Source organism: Thermobia domestica, chromosome 9, assembly GCF_964235325.1.
Source record: "Thermobia domestica chromosome 9, izTheDome1.hap1.1, whole genome shotgun sequence".
In the NCBI taxonomy this organism is placed as follows: domain Eukaryota; kingdom Metazoa; phylum Arthropoda; class Insecta; order Zygentoma; family Lepismatidae; genus Thermobia; species Thermobia domestica.
In genome coordinates, this window is record NC_137462.1 from 155,030,261 (window position 1) to 155,051,693 (window position 21,433).

Consider the following 21,433-nt stretch of genomic DNA (forward strand, 5'->3'; position numbering starts at 1 on the left):
ATATGAGATTATAGGTTCAAAAAAGGTCCATTTAAATAACATGGAGAATTTAGAGCCCCCCCCCCCAAAAAAATATTAAATTTTGGCCATTTTTCTGTGGGTTAGTTCCAAAAAGCTACAATAATAATAATAATAATAATAATAATAATAATAATAATAATAATAATAATAATAATAATAATAATAATAATTTTATTGCATACTGGAAATTACAGACTAATCTGTACAATTACAATTTCCATAAAGTAAAAAAAAAAAAAAAGCATTCAAATGGTGAAAATATACATAATATAAAATTGAGTACAATTAACACACGCACACAAACAAAGATACATAATTATATATATAACAAATCATACATAAAAGAAGGTAATACTCGCAGCTGCTTATAAAATAAGTATACAATATAATAAGCTGAAATTGTGTTCAAAAATATCAATAATATTAGCAAGATCATTGGTCACTGACAGTTTTATATATGGGTACATCATTGAGCCAGTGAATGGGTCTAAAAATTTTGGGATTTCTTGTATAATAGTTAGTTGCATGCAGAGTTACCATTAACAATAAATTCAAATTACCATGAAGAATTGAGTGCAACATTCTAATATCAGCAATAATCCTTCTTTCAGACACTTCAGCATACCCAGTGATTATCTAATTTCATCTAAAGACATACCTTTATAACACTTAAATTTCTAACGTAGCCAGTCAAGAAAAAGATTTTGAATCGTCTCCAACGTATTCAAGTATAATATGTACTTCTGTTCCATATATTTGAGCAATATTCCAGATGACTTCTGACATTAGAATAATAGAGAATAAGGCAGGTTTTGACAGAATTGAAGTCTTTGGACATCCATTTCAGAATGCCAAGATTCCTAGCTTTAGAAGTTATATTCTCAACATGTTCCTTAAAAAGTGAGTTACTGTCAAGAACAATGCCTAAATCTCTAATAGTCTCTACAATTCTGATTGAAGTATCATTCATATTATAAGTAAAGTAGATTGGATTTGTTTTGTTCGTGAAACTCATTGAATGAGTTTTCTTGCAATTTAAAGGTAATGCATTATTTTTAGACCAGAGTAGTATTTTATTAACATTGTTTTGAACCAACAAACAACCATCCAAATTTACAATGGTCTTATAGATTTTCAAGTCAGCTTCAAACATTAAGCATTTACAATCTACGTTTTAATTATATCATTAATAAACATAAGGAACAGAAGTGTCCCAGATTTGATCCTTGAGGATCACAGGCGTAAATGTTGTATACATCAGAAAGACTACCTTTATACCTAACAACAATCTTTCTTTGAGACAGATATGATGCTAACAAAGCAATAAACAAAATAGAAAGGTTATAGGATTTCAATTTATACATCAAGATGTCATGCTTATCAAAGGCTTTAGAAAAATCAAAGTAGATTACATCAGTCTGCCCATTACTCTTAAGATTAGGAAGAACATCCGCCATAAAACATGTCAAGTTAGTTGTGGTTGATCTATTTTTCATAAAACCATGTTGATATATAGTGATGTTAGGACAAACATGATTCTACAAATAATTATAAATCAATTTATCAAAAACTTTACGTATAATACTCAGCAGAGAAATTGGTCTAAAGTCAGACAGATTTTTTCCATCGGTTTTAGGAATAGGAACAACAAAAACCGTTTTCCAATGATCAGGTTAAACAGAAGAAAACAAACTCTAGTTAAAAAAGGATGTCAAAACAGGAGCAATGATGGACACAATGCCTTTCAGTATAAAAACAGGTATACCATTTATACCACAGGAAGAGTTGGTATTGAGACTGTTTATGGCCTTAGTCACTTGCTCGTTGTGATAATAGGATAAAAGGATTTATTACCAGCTAAATTTGATAAATCAATATTATGAAGAGAAGGACGCTTTTAATATATAGACTCAAATAGTTGAGCCCATGAATTAGCCAAAGTTTTAGGATTAGATACATAAGCATCATCAACCATAAACCCAGAGGCTTGGTTTATATGGCCTTTGTTTTTGCTAACAAATTTCCGAAATTTCTGGGGTGCATCCTTTAAAGCATTCTCCATATTATGTATATATGCAAGCTTTTCCAACCGTAGTTTATCTTTAAATTGTGGGCAAAGACATTATAATCTTCATTTAAGCCAGTAAGTTTAAATCTCTTGTGAGTATTTTCTTTGGCTTTGATTAATGAGATCAAATTCTTGGAATACCAAAAAGGATATTTCCTAGATTTAGATCTATTTAAATGTATATTCTTTTCCATATTGGGTTTTATATTTTTCTACAGCAATGACACCAGAAATAAGATCTGAATTCAACAAAATATTAGTCCAATCAGCTTCAAGAAGTTCTCAATATAGGGCTAAGTAATCGCCCTTATGAAAAACATAATGCAGAGGATTAATAACAATTGAAGTCTTAAAATAGAACTTAATTTCAATGGGGTAATGAAAGCAATCAGGTACGACAATTGGTTGTACATTCCTAGAAACATATAAATTAAAATTAGATATTACCAAGTCTAACTCACTGTCAGACACATTATACTCTACATTAAGATCATCTAGGAATAATAATAAAATTTTGGTTTTACATTTAGAATAATAATGAATATCTGTTAAGAATTGTTTCTTAGCCCAATCCACTTTCGATACATTATAATCACCAATCACTAAAATGTGATAGTGTAAATTATTTATTCTACACTATAATAATAATAATAATAATAATAATAATAATAATAATAATAATAATAATAATAATAATAACAATAATAATAATAATAATATAATAACTAGCCGAACCTGCGCTGTCTACTCAGCGCATCGTTTTGTTATGACCATGACTCTCCTTCCCACTGTGCATGTCTCCTTGCTCACACAAGTAAAGGATATTAGACTCACAAAGGAAGTGAATTGCTATGTATAGATGTTGGAATGAGTTTGTAGCAAATTTGTAGAAGTAACACGATATCAAGTGGAAATATTTTTTCTAATAAATCTATATCCGTCCGATACGCCTCATTGCGTCTCTTGAAGCCTTGGAAGTTGCCAGCATGCAATAGGTTTTGCCATTCGGATTTAAATAAAACGCCTGCAATGTTCGTCAACCCGCCGTATGTAACTTCTCTACTGGTTGCCTAACACCATAGTTTCGACCTGGAACAATTTTAATCTTATAGGCTCAAAATGACCCTTAAAATGTTGAGTTGAGTTGATTTTGAGTTTAACGTCCCGTTCAGCAGCGAGGCTATATGAGAAGTGGACCTACTGATTAACGTGGAATCCGAACTACATGAGCTCCCGCCGGGAATCGAACCCGTGTCTCCCACGCCAAAGGCGCGTACGCTAACCGCTTAGCCACGGAGGAGCTCATGTAGTACCGACACGGTTTTTGAAAATTTGAATGAGAACTGGACAATCTAAATAAAATTTGGAATCGACCAGCGAAAACTGGACAATCTACACAATTACAGTTTTTAACACGTGTGGTTTTCGAGATCTCATTTTCAAAAGGATTGGGGACAAATATATAAACCTAGCATTTTAATATATAGATAATAATAATAATAATAATAATAATAATAATAATTATTATTATTATTATTATTATTATTATTATTATTATTATTATTATTATTATTATTATTATTATTATTATTATTATTATTATTATTATAAATACTTTAAATGACACAATAAATCAAGATAACGTTACTCTTGTTTTACTGATCCTCAAGTCTTTCAACATATTTAAACGTTTCTCATCTTCTAACAGACGATATTGACCTCCCTGATTGGTTACCATTGCATTGTGATGTCATTCAATAGTATTATAGGCCTATATGGTTGAATGTAGAAGAGAGATAAAACCATTGCCGGTGTCGTAGTCCAGTAATCCAGCTTTCTTGGAAGTGAGTTAGTGTAATAAGGAACGGCCTACATACTATAAGGGTCGACCTAGAATGATGATCTGTGCGCCCGTCAACTAAACTTTCATAAGACTCTGTTCAACAACTCGCTGCCTTCTGATGCCTGGGTTCCTAGGCCTTTTTGCTGGAGGTGTACTGAGTGTGTGATGTTAGAGGCGTGATCTTACACCATCTCGTGCTGTTTTACTGAGATTGGCTTCATGTGAACATCAAAACTGGGCATTTTATTCGCTCCAACCCAATGTTTATCTTCCCATAGACTGACTTTTTAAAAATTACTTCCTTTGCCCAGGCAATGTGGTTGAATACTATGTTTAAGCCGTTATTCGCGTGTTTACACAAGAGACGCTGCATGCTAATTGTTAGACTAGACTTTCTGCAACTTAAATTTGAGTTAAGCAAGTTACCTTTATTCAAAGGATATATATTTATTACTATTGTAACTTGTAACGTAATTAAAGAAGAGAACAAATAAGGCCTAAACCTTTTGCGGATTTCCTGTTATTTTGTAATACAAAATAAGTCATTTTTATCGGTCATTTTTAGTCATTTTTAAAATGTGCGTTAACAAACGTGCAGTTATTACAAGATACATGTTTAAATATTATTCCTACTTCATGTTAGATTTACTTGGTTATATATTTTTCTTCCGAGATGGGTTGCACAATAAAACAACAAACAAACAAAAAAGTTTTAAAAACGATTGTAGAAGCATCGTGTAAATACTATTTTAAATATTATTGTATGTCAGTTTTTAAAAATAATTTAATTTAGTTTTATAATACATAGCGATCAAATTATTAGCCATTAATAAAAACAAGATCACTTCGTATTAATATTAGCAAAAATGAATCTTTCATACAAACAGATATTGTTGTTAATAGATCTAAAATTCTCTTAATGAACTTTATTGTAAATAAGTTACAAAAACAAAATTACAAAAAAACTACATACGCTTTTCAATTACAAATAAAAGCAATGATTAAATTCTTTGAAGAGATATTTTGTTAAATATAATTTCACAGAATAAACCTAACATTACTTTTTTTTAAAAAAAAATTACGAATGTATAGGTATCGAAATGTTAGGATGGAAAAGAATGTCGGAAATAAACTGACAAGAAACGGACATGAATCTGTCATCCGGACATTCAAATCAAACCTAGCCCATTCGATAAGCATAACAAAGATATGTTTATGCACAAAAAATTAGGTGCTATGGACAACGGAGTAAACCCCTGGGGCTTATTAACCCTGTTAGTATAAAGAAAATCGTAGACTCGCAGTGAAATAACTATTGTATCAACACTGTTCATTGGAAAGTTATGGTTTATAGTCCATTCTCTTCAGCATGAAACAAGCCTTCCAGAGGTGCTATGTATTGGGGTCCATAACGTATTTGAACAGGGAAAATTGTGAGAATGTCTGGAAAATTCCCTCCGGAAATCTTTCCCATCAACTTTGGACCCTTCTGGAGTGCCCCCAGGTAAAAGCACACAATCCAAATGTATCTCGAAAAATACTATAGCGGGTAGAAAATGTGTGTACCAAGTTTTGTATTGATAGACAGAATAGGTATGAGGGTAAAGTGTGTGTTGGTATACAAGTTTTCCCCTCATATCTATTCCATCTACCAATACAAAACTTACTACAGTTATTTCTAGAGTCCGTATTTTTATGTAGTATCAACCCCCTAAATATGTACATAAATGTAACAAAAATCGCTTTAAAATGTAAGAAATATGAAATATTATATAGGAGTATGTAATATTACATATGTTACATATTTATGAAAACGTAATATTAACACGCGTATGAGTATGCAATATTTAAACGAATTATGAAAATAAAAAGGAAAATCTACTACACTTTATCCTGCTTAATGCAAGTCCCCAATGAAGTGAAATGCTTGAACAGCTGAGACACCCATATGTCACTGACGTGACTGATTGCAGGATAATAAAAATTAGACGCGAATGAAGGAAGATGTGAATCGGCTAGAGAGAAACATGAAAGCCCCGAGAAAAGCAATGCATACGGCATTTTTACGTGAGAAATCTCATGTGGTGTGGTGTGGTCCCGTTTCAAATCTAGAACCTTTTACACTAAATGCGCATCCGTCACCACAGCCCAGTCTTGAAATGAATTATACGCAATATACAAATTTAAATACTAAAAGCAACTTAAGACGAAATGTATTGTTTTATATATATATTTATTTCATGCAGGGAAAAGCAGTCCTATATCTTTTAAACAATACCAGCTGAACTAAGATTGAAGAATATTTCCACTAATGAACATTTTTAATTTGAAATAAAGTACTTACAAAAGATATGTTTGCAGTTCAACTGTGTGTTGTTGCACAATGGGTTACAAGGTACATTTCTAAATGATCAGAAGTAAAATTTTATCGGCGATCGGATAAAATGTTCTTGCATGCAGAGAATGATCTCTCCACATCACATGAGGTAACAGGAGCGTATTTTAACAGGGTTATGTAGTTGGAGGAAATATCTTCAGGAAGGTTCTTGTTTCACCACTGAGAATCTCACACACTGCCAATAGGCTGTCGTAACCCGGGTTTCTTTCCAGCACTGCATTTAGTTTCTTTCGAACTTTTTTCTCCTACATGTCCACACACACCTTGCAGCAGCCTCTTTGCATCCCCTATGATTTCCATGGATTTCGGAAGAGGTCGCTCAACAGTCTCTAGCTTTTTAATGCTAGTAGGTAGCCAATCAAAATTGCTGTCTATGTATGCGATATCACACACTACTTTTGAGTCATTAAACAGTTTCTGAGCAATGTCAATTGACACAGTAGACTCTGGTGGAAATGAATGAACAACAGGCTTAATTTTTTGAAAATGTTCGTTGTAGAAATGTACTTCCTGTATCCAAGTGCCCCATCGCGTTAGCACAAGCTCCGGAGGAAGTGGAACGTCTGACAGTTGATCTCTGTAAACTTGAACACGTTGTGGTGCCTTAACAAACATTTTTTTGTGGAAGAAACTAGTTGCTTTACTTCGCAAAAGTTGTCTCTCACCTCTTCAGCAACACGCTGAAGAGCATGGGCCGTAGAGGTGAAATGAATTAAGTGAGAGTAAAAAACTGTAAGTGCTCTAGCCGCTTTTAACATGTACGCTGCACTGTCTGTATAGAGAACAAAGACTTCTTCTTCCTGAACTCCTCCCGGCCACAACACTTTAAGACCATCGTTTACAAAGCGAGCAATCGTGGAATGATTCGTGCGTTCCAGAAATTTACTCGCAATAAGATAGGATTTAGATGGAGCATCTTCACTTAACTTTCCAATCACTAAATTTGCTACATAACGTCCCAAAACATCTGTCCACAGAAATCCAAATATAGGAACTACCAATTTCTGCCCTAATGGTATCTATAGCTTCCCTATAACAAACTTCGAGATAACACTTTCGAAGGGTGGGTTCGTCAAAAATTCGACACCCTCAGTACTTCTCCAGAAAAGCACGGTATTTTGGCACTTAAACTTTGTTACAAGGAATGTTTGCTGCTATCATTGCTTGGCACAAGTCTTTGAAAAACTCACTCACTGAAGTATTTTGATGCATTTGTATCAAGAGTACTTGTTTTTTTGTAGTTCGCAAATTTTTATTTCTTGCATGGAGTGCACTTCGTACATGTTGTTCTAACTGAGATTTCATTGAACATCCAATTTTTTTTTTTTTTTTTTTTTTATATATCACACACTTGGCACAACACCACTTTACCGTCCGTAGTAAACGCATCATGGATAGTTACCCACGACCGCAATTTCGCGGATAAAGTTGAGGCAACTGGAGCCACTTCTAACCTTGACGGTCAATATAGAACACGTGCGTTTTGCAACTGCAATACTAGAGTGCTGTCCTCCTGTCATTCAGTTGAACAAGCGAAGTTCTTTGAAAACTTAGGTTACCTGCTATGATATTGCCATTGTCACCATCTTCTTGGAACGAACTCTTGCAGTAAATTCCTGGAAGCACTCTAGCATACGGTTTTAACTTGAATTGCAGGATTTGCTTTCATATTTTTTCCAGTCCGACCTCCGATAACAATCAAATAGGCTTCATTTTAGGAATTTCCTGGCCAGTTGCTGTCAGGCACGTGATCTGTCTTCCTCCAGAGTTGAGAATAAAGGGCGCTGCTAATGTACCCCGGAGGGAGGATTTTTACTTGTTTCTTCTTATATTTCTTTTGTTATCGGCGAAAATTCTGGGAAACATGGTTTGACAAATAAAAAAAAAAAGAGAGAGATCTTTCGGTAAAGAAACGAAAAGATAGACATGACAAAATTGAATCTAGATGCAAGCCTTGCACAGTTGGAGAGTTTTTTTTAATTAAAATTTCAGTAAATGCAAAATTTTAAGACAGTTTTGTGTAAAAAAAAAAAACGTAGAAACCATAGAAATATGTAATATTGGTCAAAATATGTAAAAATATGAATATGAAATTTGAGTTGAAGCACCCTACAGGTGTGAATCACGAACATTTAAGAATTTGACGAACCTACATATGAAGGAAAAAATATGTAATTACATAAAAATCCGGACATTAGTCATTTCTTATGTTATTCATTGTTAATGGTTATTGATATTAAAACCATTGCTATTGTTATTGCCTGACCAGCGAACGAGTGCGGACGGTCGGTTTTGGAACTAAAATACAAACAACAGTGTTTCTAACTGGATTACTTGTAAATATTCTATCACAGTTTTTTTTTTTTTTTTTTTTTTTTTTTGTCCTGTTAGTTATAAACCACTTTACGCGTATGTTCAAGTTAAGACAAACAGTTTCAAAATTTATGGAAGTTATTCCCAAAACATTTTAAGGGACTGCAAAAAAGTACATACACCCTCCATATTAATTTGGCAATAACTTACAAATAACTAACATCAGTGTTGTACAAAGAAACACTAAGAACTTTGTAGCATTCAAGTATAAGGAATTCCTACTTCTTCTATTAACAAAACCTTGAAGTTCATCTTTGCGAATCAAAGTTATACTTTGGCAACTGCCTTTTCATTGTTTTAACAAAGTTCTATCGTGTAGTTTTGAGATAAGACGTCTTCGAAATTGCGATCAATTTGGACCATGTGATCTCCGATCGATTGAAAGTGTCTTGAGTAACAAAATTCTTTTGCATTGAGATCATTTTCGGATGTGCTGCAGAAGTTCGGTCAGAGAGAAACTGATAATCTTTCACCACCACACTCCTAACCGCCTCCGAAGCAGACTTGGATCCGCCCCTGATTGAGATGGTAGATAAAGATAATTTTCTCTTATATCTAACCTGTTATTATTTAGCATGGTTTAGTAATTCTAAAAATTAGTATTTCTGCCATATTTTGAAAACTTTATTTAAAGAGCCAATATCATATTATATTGTACTTCGTATTGTATTATATTATTGTAATATTGTATTATATTATATTGTATTGTACTATTATATTATATTATATTGTACCCAATGTTATATTGGGAGCTGTAGGGGAGTGATTAAAGTTTAAAGTGGGGTGCCTGGTAATTGAAGGTTCCTTATAACTCCAGTGAAATTCAGAAAAAAATGAATTAAGTATTAAAAAAGAAGTACAAAATACATTTTCAGGTTAACTCTTACAGGCATTATGTTGGCATTATGTTATTATAAAATTAATACTACTTCTGAAATTGATTAGAGTGAATAGATATGTATTTGAATAACAAAACCATTTGCATAAGTTTTTCAAAGTATCAAGTTTGAAGAACAAAGTTTGTCTTCCACTGTTATCTCATTGCTCAAAGATACTGGTGATGAAACAATTGGCCGGAAATCATACGGCCGCTTCTGAGATCAATTCATGAAGAAGATGAGTGCCAATGTTAGGTACCTAAGTCCAGTATTAACAAACAAACAAACCCTCTTGCAACCATACGTAGCACATTTTAATACCTGGACTTGAAATAAAAATAAAGCTGTTTAAAGATAACAATACAGGGCTTTTCAGATAGAGGAGAGAAAGGGGCAGGTTTTGTTAAACAAGACCGTACATTTTCTGTTTGAACTATATACAACTTATGCTTACGGGCTAAACTCAGTCCTCTGAAGTCAATCGACAAATGATTATGTATTACAGACACAAAGATAAGAGTAGGTTCCCAAGTTTCAAATTATTCCGTGTATGAAAACAGATAGTAGATGTCACCTGAGACCTAGAGTCTCAAATAAATTCAGAGGGAGTTCAAGGGGAATTTCTGTACTCATAAATAAAAGTTGTGAGTTTGTTATGTGTTGAAGCAATGATACTTACGCTTACATTACTCATACGCAATACTTTTATTCCACATTTACCAAAAGGCTGGATTACGATAATAATCCTAAAAGAAAGATACACTGTAATCAGCTTTTACAAGTATATCTCGAAAGGCAAGCTATCCAATCTCATAACCTTTTAAAAAATGAAGGAAAAATTTCTTATTCACCTTCTTGTCCCCAGAAAAGATTAACTTTCCTCGAAGAATTGAAATGAAATTTCTTTAGTTTAACTATCCATGATTATGCTCTTTATGCTAGAGGAGACTGTTGATTAATGAAAGGATTATAAAATTAATTTTTGGGTTCTCACTTGGATTTCAACCCAAAACCACGTACAACAAAGACACATGCGTTAGCCAATAGACCGACGGAGAGTACTTCCAAAGTTCTCAAGTGTAGTGGCGGCGACTGAACATTAAAAGTGATGCGGGGGAAACATGATCTAAATATTCCCGGTTGTTTCTAACACTTTGTTTAAAGAAAAGTTGTATAACTAATAGGATACTATCTTATCCAGTTAAAATACCGTATATTGTATTTCATATTTTAGTAAGTGAATTGGCAAGAGCAACGCAAGTAGGTACTCTTAAACAACGAAGATGTAAGAAGAGGTTTGATTCCTTGCTCATGAACAACTTAAAATTCTGTCTGGAAAATTGCGTGATCAGATTATTTAATAACAAATTTACAAAACAAATAAATGGAAAAGATAATATTAATCATAGTAATGAATAATGCCATTTTAGGCACTGTCGATAATTGTGTAATTTAAAAAAAAAAAATGTGAAAGACCTTTCTTCTTTTGCAAAATGTTCTCTTAATTAGTTTCAAAGCGGCTGACTAACATATCGAGCCCTTGTAAGGAGGAATGAAAGTACGCTGGTATTGTTGCGCTCCAATAGTTTAATTTTTTGGCCATTTTTCTGCGGGAATTAAAACCCAATTCTCGTAGCTTTCGTAACTCCACGGGAAGACAAATAACTCATACCTACTCACGCAACGTTAAATATTATATAGCACCATTTTTTCTATGAATCAGTAATGCATACAAAAACTTTACATTTACAAATGAAACTTTCTACTTTAGGGGTCACTTTAAAAAAGTGGGGGGCAACTGTCCCCTAATGGTCGCTCATGCTCGAGTGGAAACGTATCGGAATTCTTCCTTGGCTAAAACTCGAGAAAATAATTTATTTGTCAACCGATAAACATACATTTAAAACAAACACAAGCATCGAGAGCCTTAACTTGATTTAACCTTACAGTTACAAGATATTGTGCAACTGCAACTTTTAGAACTGCAGAGTGACGTTCTCCGTTCCCCTGTCCCACCGCGCTTACCTAGAAACTGATGTAAATACAACACCAGCGCCCTCTGCGATAAACCGCACTAATATCCTGGTCAGGTAATAAATAATTGTTTGATATTATTTGTTAAAGTTTAGCGTGCAATTTTAACACCCAGGTCATTATTTCTCTTTTGTTTTAAAAGCCTCTCGTCCCCCCTGCCGTTGCCTGTATCTTCAGAGGAAGGAATAAACGACTATCGAGGCTATATGAGACGCATACCTACAAATTAAGGTAAAATACAAAACATCGTAAAATGTGTTTAAATTTGAATAATGTTCTGCCAGGAATCAAACCCCGGGACCTCTGCACCACAGTTACGCGCGCTAGCCTCTAAAGCAACGAGAAAGGCAATGATAGAACCATGTTGTATTATGTGTACGTGAACTATATTAAAAATAAGTGTCACTGCGACTGTTGTTTGTAGAAACATGAAGGATTCTCAAACAATTAGGCCCCATTCGTACAGCCTTGCTGCTGAAAAATGACATTTAGCTCCATCATTTTTTTAAAAATTCGAAATTAATAAATCGTTTAAAAGTTTGTGTTCACATTTAGTTCGTACTTGTAGTCAAGTAACTTGTGCATATACGTGTAACACATTCAAAATAATGTTTTCTGTATCATTATTGGGTAAGAATATAGATTGGGTATGTTCTAAGTATAGAATTGCACGGATAGTGTTCGATTGATATTTTCAGCTCGTACTGGTTGAATTATATTACCCTCCGTATACACCTCGTCTTCGGGAGCAACGGACAAAATCTATAGCAACTGATTTTTCTCAAAGTCCTGATTTTAAACTTAAAAAAAAAAAGTTGAATTCACTGTATTATAATAATATATCTAGATTACACTAATTGTTTTGGATTACCAGACTGTACTGCAATTTTCCTCTTTGTTTCGTAATGTAATTATGGATATTAACCATTGGAGATTTGGTATCGGAACTTACGGACAATCAGGAACATGGACTCTTTCAGTCCGTTAAAACGAGGCATGAGTATATACATAATCCAAAGAAAAAAAAAAGTTTATTTCTTATAGGTCCTTATTCGTTCTTCAATGAATAAATGAATAAAATGTACTTGAATGGTAGAAAAGTGTGTATAATCCTTTCGTACAATACAAAGTCGTATATATGAGTGCTAGAAAAGTGCATGTTACTATTTTTGTGCAATACAAAAATCGTGTTAATATCAGCATTATTATCAAAGATGCTTTCTAAGAAAAACTCTATTAAAGCATAGTTCAGACGGAGTTGCCTAGGAGACAAGAGTTGAACTGTCTTGTTTCTAAAAAAAATGTCGAAGTTATTCTGGTCTCGAAAAGTGGATCAGTTTCTATTGGAATAGTTGTGTCTCGTTCCGTCTGATCTCATCTTTTGAGTAAATCGAAAATGAAAAATTTCTGTCCATCGAAATTCGGTCGCTGACGCTTAGGGAAAAACATAGACAAAGTTCTTTTTTTTTAAGTTTAAAAAAAAGAGAAAGAAAGAAAATATTTGCTGTCTACGAAAGACGAGGAAATGGATGAATTCTGAAAGCTACATAATACTAAATGCGCAATAGCTTACAGGTAATCGAATGTCATTCGGATAATAAATTCGAAGTTGTTAAGATGGGTGTGGCTTGTCATACGTACGGGTAATGCGCCCGGTGTTGATCGAGTATAATTCAATATTTCTACGGGGAAAAGATCTTTAGATAGAAAATGAAATGAAATGTCCACTTTTACATCCTATTAGTATGCCCTGAAGGTTAAAGAAGACGGATGAATAATGAAAGTCAGTCATTATGAAATAATTGGTAGAATGCTAATGTGGGAGGAAACGGGTGAACCCGAGAAACCCTATATGGACACGATGTTACCCACCGCAAATCCTCGCGGCCTTGGATCGAACAAGAAAACACTAGCACTAGAGGGGAGCGTTCTACCATTAAACCACCACGTCTCCTCCTTTGGGTATGCTAAGAAAACGTTGGGAAGGTAATGCAAAACACGATCTTAGGGAAACAAATGTTACTGTTAAGCAATCTAAATAGAATCCAATGGAGAATATTGATTTCTGCAGTGATGAACCTTAGAATTCGGTGGGGAAAATGAAACGTTCAGTCTTCTTGGTGTCAACTAGATCATGCTATTTAATCGAGTGCGATTAATTTTAAAATGCCGAGGCGAGGATTTAAGAAAATAAAACACTGTTAGTCACGGTTCTACACAGTAAACAATCATTACTTTATTATAAAGGATTGAAAAACAAATCACTTATTTATATCTGAAGACTTATACGAGAATAAATCTAACCAACCTTTTAATTTGAAAGCGGTAAAGAAGATAATAGAATAAAAGTAGCAATTTACAATTATTTCTTTCGCTGTCCCTCTTGAAAGTCGCGTAAATGGAGAACCAGCACTGAAATATTCTTACTACATTGCGCTAAATTCATCTCGCCCATCCCGTTCCATTCCACTACGCACGCTGGAGAGGAAAATCCCGCTATCTTTGGAGTTTCCACTGCCAGTCGCTAGATGGCTGGACAGTCGCAGTAGCAGACGACGACCTTCACTGACTGCACTACGCGAGAAAACGAACAGGTAGCCCACATCAGTCGACAGAGAATTCTTCAGTGTTCGAGCGAAAGTAAAACGTGGTTTTGTAGCGTGAGGAATAACGAGAGGAAAAAGTCATTGAAATACGTTGTTCAGCGGTTCCCTTCTTTAAGATACGTATTTTTTAAAAAAATATATTTGAGATGTAGTAGTGTGGAGACAGGACACACAGTGACAAATCGTATTGTTTATGAACAAGTGATTCTGCCTTCCTGCGCAGCGTAAGGTTACAGACAGAAAAGTTATCTTAAGCGACTGCGCTCGGGAAAGTAGTTCCGCGCCGATGCCATTTTGAACCGGTCAGCGTTCCGTGTATGAGGCGGAGTTTGAAGTGTTGGTCGTATAACTTGTGTTATTTTCAAAAAGAAAAAAAGAAAACAACAGGGGAGATATAGAAGAAAAAAATATATCAAACGTTAACACTTTAAAGTTTGTGCTTGGTATTTTTCAAGGACAGGAATTGAAAAACTTTTTACACTTTTTTTTTTTTTCTTGTGAGAAGATTTAGGGGAACTTCAGTTTTAAAAGATAGAGATAATTTCTCCCAGAAAACAAACAAGAAATGCCACCCGAAAATAGGAGAGACAGTGGATCATTCAGGATCAGAATGATGGATACGTTTTTCGTCATCGTTCTTCTAACAGCAGGTAGGTGAAATATTGATATTCAGTGCTTTAAAAAAAAAAGAGAAAGAAAAAACTTATTTCGATATTTGAAAAATAACTTCTTTTACAAGGCCATCGAAGTGCGTAAAGGCGCGTTAACTTGGTCAGCCGGCAGGTGCATATGAGCGGCAGATCCGTTCACTACAAATTATTTTTCACGTGGTGTGTTTATCAGCACAACATTTTTAGTGCATGCATTATCGCGTAACTTTGCAAGTTGTCTATGTTGTGTTACTCCCAAAGAAAGTTTTTTCTTTCTTTTTTTTTTTTAAATCCTGCGTTAACTTTCGTTGTGTATGTATTTCTTTTAGTTTTTGTTCGTCCTTCCTTTTTCTATATGCAAGCAGCACCTGTTTGAAGGTCAGCAACTCAATTATTATTTTAAAACATCCCAACATTTTTCACTGTACCATTTTCCCGGCAATGTCTTCAAACAAGGTTCGACCATGAACTTCAGGTTAGCGAAAATCGTAGTGCAAAATTATTCGACGGTAGCAAATTTACATCTTGCTTCCCCAAAGAATGTGAATTTAGTTAAAATCTGCAATATCCGGCTTAGGAAGGAAATGTTTTCTTTTATTAATAATTTGGTTGGAGATAATTAGCTTTAAAATGTATATTTGTTGAGTACCATTTACAGAATTTTTCTTTCTTCTCATCGTTATTTAAAAAAAAAAAAAAAAAAAAAAAACTTTGTAGAGCACTCGAGTAACGAAATGGTTAGCAACCATACTTTTTGTATGAGTGATGCGGGTTTGATTCCCGGTAGACAGACATAATTGCATTTCCACATTTAGACGTAAACCTGCGTCTTATGTAGCCTGGCTATTGAACATGCAGATAGAGATTGAATACTCCAGATACTGTGTAGCCTATGTAAACGATTTTGTATGTGGAAATTTTAGTTTCGATTCTCGGTTTTTTCTTTCTTCCGCTTACTTTGTAGTATGAGTGCATAAACGTCATAGAGACTTGGTTCAGTACGTTTAAAATAAGTAAACGTGTAAATGAATACTTTTATTTAATTATTTGCCGTCGTCGTCATCAGAAGGATGAGTAGTTTAAGGAAACAGGACCTGCAGTTTCATCGACAAAAGGTTTTGATTTTACGATGGGTGCAAATATGAACGTAAACAACATAGTGCGGTAAAAGTTTTTCAAACTGTACGGTACCTTGTTATTTGCTTAGAAGCACAAGCCATTGTACGAGAACATCGCTATAATACAAAGAAGCGCAATAGAACTATGATAGTTCAGTTGTAGAGCGCTTACCTTCGTAAAGCAGTTCGATTAATGTATCTTCAAACATGCTGTTTACTTATAACATTGAAATAAACATTATTAATAATACTAAAATATAGATAATCATTATTGCGTTAGGACCAAAGCATAGACATTACATTAGCATTATGTGTCTAATTTAATAATAAACCGTGTCTACCTCATGATGATACGTAAGATGATAGATCATTTCTAAATGCCATTATTATGCCATTCTGGCTGACTTGGCCCAAAGGGTGATATCATGATCAAGTAGCTTCCTGTCTGTCGTTGCTAACATGAGTAAAAGCCGTAATTACTGTGCTCCTTTCAGAAGTCGATCCCTGGACCAGTGGCATCGCCAATTTTCATTTCTTGGGTGGGGCAAGTGGAGGGGTAGACCATTAGGGGAACAGCTAGTTTTTGAGTACTGAATATATTACGTGATCATCATTTCTGGGGGAAACTGCCCCCAGTGGCGAATCTCGTACTCGAGAACTGCTTCCTCTCCACAAGTGACGCCCTGCTCAATAGTGGCCATGTTGCCACTAACTAAAATATTGGAAAACATAGTAATTATTGATAATTATTTTGTACTATCAAACATTTAGAACTTATTTTTTTAAATATACTCACAACCATGGCTAATTCCAAGATTTTCAATTTTGAGATGAACACTAGGAAAAGAAACAGGAAGTAGAGCCTTAATACATTATATAGATACTTTTTTTTATGAAAAATGTTTCCACCTCGCTTAAGTGTACCAAAGGCAATGGTCGTATCAGATTTTAGGTTACCTGAAAACCCTGGAAAAGCTTCAATCATGAATATATATACTTTACAGGCCTTCAGGGGGAGCTATTCGTGTTTACGCAGTTTATACATAATAATTAGTGGCCAACTCAGTGGTCCCCCTAAAAATAATCCTAGGTACGCTACTATTGTCTTCGCTCCGTCTATCGTCATCATTGCTCTGGACTAAAGTATACGTAAGTACTATAGCCACGCATGTTCAGAAATACGAGACAGATCGCTGGAACAAAGTAAAGACAGTTAAATGCTTACAGTTTTTAGAAACACAGTTTTAAGCTTAGTGTGACGTTTCTCCGAGTAATAGAACTGAGGGGAACCAAATAACTTGGCTAGAGAATTCCGGTAATGCTAAGATTAGGCTTTTAAAGTTACCAATTATGGTCAGCTAGTCCTTATGATAAAATAAAACATTATTATTATTATTATTATTATTATTATTATTATTATTATTATTATTATTATTATTATTATTATTATTGCATCCTTTATCTTTAAAATAAGCGTAATACATTTCCCGGTATGTGAAAAGGGTCATGTAACACTAATTCTGTTTCAGACTTCCACAATTGCATCGGAACTATTCGGCATTTTCCCGGGAATCACTTGATAGTTTTAGAACTAGTTCTGCAATTTACTTTTGTTGTTCCCACGTGTGACTGTGTCCCAAGTTTTACGTGGCTGTAAATTTTCCGAGTGCAGTCCGTCCATCTGATACCCAAAATATAACTGTGTGTTCTACGTTTCTACGACTACATATTTTTAGGATGTGACACCAGAATCAATGCACACTTCTAATTTTTTTTTTTTTTTTCCAGTGAATGACGGCATTTTCTTTATATGTAACCAAACGACATACAAATCGCATGAAATGAATATGCTTCATAATATGGGTCGATTTTACTGCATATATTGACTTCTTTAACTCATATTAGCGTGTCGCTTATATCATAAAAGTGTTTTTTTATGCGAAGAGTTTGCACAGGTTTGAGTCTTTGCTCAGGTTGACTGGATTGGTTTCCAGGAATTTCCTTAGTCACACAAAATAGGAGTTTTCCCTGACAAACTGACATCATGGAAGCAAAAGAAGTATGAGAAATGTAGAGAAGTACGTGTCGCGAGAAAAAAAGTTTTCTACTTTTCTGAAACTTCGCCACGACTTGAAACCTGGAGTATGTTCATCATCAAAAGGACGGCAAGAGTTGACTTTTTCAAAGGTGCCCAGCGAAATTATGGTCTATGGCGCCCCTTCTCAAAAATTATCTTACTTTTATGTCTCATGCCCTAAAAGGTAATTATATATCTTCAATATTCCCCTTCCCCAAGCCTTGGACTGCGCTTCTTGATCAAAACTCGCCTCTTTAAATACTAATTTTTAGATGGTGACTATTTCAGATTTTTAGACGCTTCTTTATCGACTTCCTTTGTAAATTCTTTTAAGTGAAGCACTTCATGACGCATCCTTCTAGGCAGTGCTGATTTCATCATTTCGTATATTTCCTCGTATTAAAATTATTCACCAAAAGTTTTGCATGTATGACCATCAACATTTCTCATCAAAGAAACAAGTCTCACAGTGTCTTGACAATTACCGTATAGTGCTCGCTTTCGGTGTGCATGTTTGCGTTCACATGTTCCAAGTTTACTGATAGTACATCTCATAGTTGTATAGATGAAGAACCAAGCCAAAAATTTATGTACCTAATATTAATATGATAGGGGTGGTTAGTTGGATTAGAGTTTCGCGTCCCTTTCCGCAACAAGGCTGTATTAGACGTGAACCTACAGCTTAACATGGGATGCGGACTACATGAGCTCTCACTGAGAATCGAACCAGCGTCTCCTGCGCCAAAAGAGCTTACGCTAATCATACCAGAGCGACACGCTACAACTCTCGGTCTTAATAGGTTTCGTTACTCATGATCTCGCGATTACATAAGGCCATAATGTATATTCGCTGCTATCGAGAAGAAAAGAGTTGTGCTTCTACACAAAATAATACCAGTAAACCAATTCAGTAAAAATAGAAAAAAATAGATGGGCATACTAATGCATCTGAGAATAAGAATGGTAATACAGTACTGTGAAATGCAAAGATAGACATCAGTCATACATGTGAAGGCCCATGATTTTTGCGGCTTCTCGTTGTGGGTGAAACGAACGGAATGCAGCCACAAGCAAAATGCGAAAATGTTTGTAAAACGAGTGTCAGTTTTTTAAAAGTATGTTCGAATGTGTGATGCGTGCACCGCGCGGAACATAGTTTGTATTCTAGTTAACTTGCAGTATGTGAGTCGATAATTTATAAATAAACAAGATACATGAGAATGCATTAAAAAATCCATGTCCGTTGATGTATAGGCCCTATAAAAGGCACTGTTCCTTGCATTGCTAAAGTTATTTACTTCGTGTGTAATGTAAGTATAATTCACGTATATTGTTTCTTTGTTGAAGTGTAGCGTCCCTCTTTACCACCTTGATATGAGACATCGTTGTATAACTTAATGTGGAACCCAAACTACCGTAGTACGTTCAATATTCTCCCACTGGGAACCGAACCCGGAACTACGTACATCGAAGGTGCGCACACTAACCACTAGATCAGAGGGCAGAGCTATAGTCATTTACTTAAGATATCATATAATTTCCGGTGTAACTTACTTAGTATCTTGTATGGTTAAAATGTTTAATGCTTTATTTGAATTAGTCTTTACTTAACGTTTCAATGCATCATTTCATGGTTTTATTGAGATTAATTGCGCTATTGGAGTCAGGTTTGCCTGTTTTATACGGCAAAGTGTAATAATTGACCCGATAGTAGTTGAATCGTTAAGGCGCGTTCGTTTAGTACTTGGTCCTGGCTTCGATTTCCGGTGATATATAAAAATTTCGATTTGGATCCACCATCGTGAGGAAATTGGGGTATAAAGAGGTATCAATCCCCGACCCAGGAAGTCAAAAGTAATGGTGATCTGACGTAATATGCTAACCACGTGTCATTCGACTAAGGACCAATAGAGTTAGTTACCGTTGTAACGCCAGACAATTAGCTAAGCATCCGTGTCAGTGGCGTATTTAGGGGTGGCTTCCGGGCTTAAGCCCCCCCCCGAAATCTTACTTAGTATAGTAAAGTAAATGAAATATCTTGCAGAATTTTCACATTTCCAGGCAAAGCCCCCTCCCGAAAGTTAGCAAAGCCCCTCCCGAAACAAAATCGTAAATACGCCACTGATCTGTGTGGTCGTTGAATAATTCCTTTTGATGTAAGTTCGATTAATTTATTGGTAAGGAAGAATAATTACAGTGACTTGACGGTTTCAATTCCAGACATTATTATTATTATTATTATTATTATTATTATTATTATTATTATTATTATTATTATTATTATTATTATTATTATTATTATTATTATTATTATTATTGTAGAAGTGTTTGAAATTTATTTGATCGAAACCGAGAGAACCAGCAAAATTTTGCGAATAGACATCATGTACACTCATACAAAATGATTGTCGCATATCTATAACTGTCTTGTAAGAATAATAATTCGATAATGATTTTGCAGGGTACTTTTAATACTGACAATGTGTGTATAATCGGGAAATGTGTCTGTGGTAAATTTCATAGAAAAATAATTATAAATACGAAAATTAGAATGAATAAATCAAAATGTTGCTAAATGGACAAGAAAGTTTTATTTTCGTTTTATTGTTCTTATTTACTGCTCTTTTGACATGAAATTTGCCACATACCGGTACATGTCTTTGCCGATTATACACATACTAACATTATAAGAAATACCGGACAAATTCGTTATCAAATTATATTCCTACAACTATGCATTTATAGACATGCGACAATAATTTTGGACATGAGTGTACATTAAGATTTATCATATTGACATAATATATATGCATTTCTGTACCACTATTCTTATAATCGATTTTAAATTGATTTTCTCTTCTAGAAAGCAGGGTGACTAATTCTTTTGAAATAGGTGTCCTCTATATTTGATATATTCCGTGTGACACCTTATACGTAAATGGCACTAAGAAAAGAGAAATCGGTCATTTACATTACCAGCTTATGTTATTTTAAATGTAAAAATACAAAATGAGAATACTGTTACAGGAGAGTAACAAGAAATTCATGAATTACGTGAGGTTTGGAAATCGTATGATTGGGACTGTTCTTTCACAAGTTACTTGAAGTTTTCACTTAAAAATGTGTTCTCTTTTTTTTTAAAAAAAAAAAAAAAAAGAAAAAGAAAACTCACCATATGCTTTGTTATAGTATATACATTATGAGTTTATATTTTCGTTTTATGAACGCACATTATAGTCGCCAGACCAAGACAGGCGTCGGCCCACAGACGTACAACCAAGCATGGAAGTATAATAGAATCGACGAATTTTGTAAGAATGGGACAAACAGGATTTTCTCTTTAGACTGTCCGTCCTACATTAACAAT

General features: G+C 34.4%; 1 protein-coding gene and 1 long non-coding RNA gene across 2 annotated transcripts in view; both read left to right on the plus strand.

Moving 5' to 3' along the window:
* Positions 1 to 21,433, plus strand: part of Fas2 (neural cell adhesion molecule fasciclin 2) — an 858,867-nt gene that overhangs the window by 67,905 nt on the left and 769,529 nt on the right. The gene's annotated exons all lie outside the window — the stretch shown is intronic.
* The window catches only part of LOC145695114 (uncharacterized), a 288,189-nt gene continuing 280,910 nt past the window's right edge, over positions 14,155 to 21,433 (plus strand). The window contains exon 1 of the long non-coding RNA XR_014133113.1: positions 14,155 to 14,871. This is a non-coding gene — a long non-coding RNA (uncharacterized LOC145695114). The remainder of the gene's footprint in view (positions 14,872 to 21,433) is intronic.